The sequence below is a fragment of the Neopelma chrysocephalum genome, unplaced genomic scaffold (genome assembly GCF_003984885.1).
Source record: "Neopelma chrysocephalum unplaced genomic scaffold, ASM398488v2 Primary Assembly neopelma1_90241, whole genome shotgun sequence".
Lineage (NCBI taxonomy): Eukaryota > Metazoa > Chordata > Aves > Passeriformes > Pipridae > Neopelma > Neopelma chrysocephalum.
This window is the reverse complement of record NW_020919087.1, coordinates 1-1676: the sequence shown is the minus strand read 5'-3', so window position 1 is coordinate 1676 and position 1676 is coordinate 1. Positions and strand designations below refer to the sequence as shown.

The following is a 1676-nucleotide window of genomic DNA, read 5'->3' as shown; positions in this document are numbered from 1 at the left end:
CCCCCCCCCGAGGCGGATCCCGGTGCTCCCACCCCTCCCATCCCACCCCTCCCGGGGGCGGGACCCGGGGCCGGTCCCGCAGCGCTGCCGCCGCCGCCTCCCGCCGCTCCCGGCTGCCATTTTAAGGTGAACAAAGCGGAGGAGGCGGCGGCAGGTGAGTGGCTCCGCGGCGACGGGACCCCCTTCCCCTCCCCGGTACCGGCCCCGGCCGCGGCCCCGCGGGGCGAAGGGGCTCCCGGGGCGGGAGGGCGCACTGGGGGTCCCCGCGCCCCGCCGCGCACGGGGGGAATTCGTCCTTCCCCGCCGCCCCACCTGCACCGGGGTCCCCGCCGGGCTTCCCTCCGGTACCGGCGTCCCCCCTGGCACCGAAATCCTCTCCGGTGGCACTGGGTTCTCCACCGGGGTCCACGCCGGTACCGGCCGCCGAACTCCACGCCGGTATCGGGGTCTCACCAGGGTCCCGTGCGGAACCGGCCGCGGGGGTCCGCACCGGTACTGGGCTCCCCACCGGGGTCCCCACCGGGGTCCCCACCGGTACTGGGGCTCCCAAAGCCGAGAGGCCGCTGCTCCTCCCGGGGCGGCGGGGCCGGGGGTCGCGCTGCCCGCCCGGTGCCCCCTCAGCGGGGAAGGGACCCCCGGACGCCCCGTCCCGTGTCCTCCCCGCCGGCCCCGGGGGGCATCGCGCTCCGGTTCCCGCTCCGGGGGCCCGAGACCCCCCAGTCCCGCTCGGGGGGGGGGTCCCCGCAGCTACCGGGTCCCGGTGGCCGCTCGGACCCCCGGGAGGGCGGGAGGGATCAGCTCGCGGTCCGGGGGTGAATCCGACTGCGATCGGGAGGTTCGGGGGTTTGTGGGACGGGGGGTGTTGGGACACTTGAAGTGGAGAGGGGTTGGCTTAGGCAGCCCCAAAGCCCCGGGGGCACCACTGGGGCCCAGTGCCCACCCTTGCCACGGGTCAGGGGGTCCTTCCAACCCCGCCACCCACCATGGGGGTCTAATCCTGCCACTGAGCTCTGCCAGAACGGGTGCCAGGGTTGGATTTCCCACAGGGCTTCAGGTTTCCCCGACGCTGCTCCGTGCTCCGGGCTGGGGTCTCTGCACCGCGTGGTGGTGGGGGGAGGTCCCCGCATCGATTTTGAGAAATCCCCCAAATTTTTACGCGCCGATTCGCCACTTTCCTGGGGGCTGCTGCTCACGTGCCCCGTGTTGTTGTTATTATTATTATTATTATTTTCCTCTTTAATCCTTCAGATCTGCTTACGGCGGCACCCTCGGGGCGGGGGGCGGGCCCCGGGTAAGCGCTTTGCTGCTGCTTTCAGGAGAATTTAAACAATCCCCGGTGTCTGGCGGCCGCGGTGGGGGGGTCTGGGAGGCCTGGAGGGGGGGGGGCGTGGGGCAGGGCCGGGGCGTGACGTGCCGGGCGCCGCCGGTGACTCACCGCGCCCGTGCCTCAGTTTCCCCGCGCTGACTCCGGTGCCGCGGCGTTGGGCGGGTGTTGACAGTGCTGGTGACGGGAGCTGGAGGGGGGGGGGGGACGGACCAAAGTCCCCACGGGGCGGTGGAAACGCGGCGGTTCCCGGTGCCGGCACCTCCCGGTGCTTGACTGGCTCTGACTCTCCCTCCGTGTCACCCCCAGGCTCCGCCACCATGTTCAGCAAGAAGCCCTACGACAGCCCCCC

At 72.6% G+C, this 1676-nt stretch overlaps 1 long non-coding RNA gene across 1 annotated transcript; it reads left to right on the top strand.

Annotated features, from left to right (window-relative positions):
• Positions 1-77: 77 nt before the first annotated feature.
• Positions 78-1674, top strand: LOC113979881. Its single transcript, XR_003538012.1, has 3 exons — positions 78-154; positions 1249-1291; positions 1634-1674. It is a non-coding gene; the product is annotated as an uncharacterized LOC113979881 (long non-coding RNA).
• Positions 1675-1676: the final 2 nt, after the last annotated feature.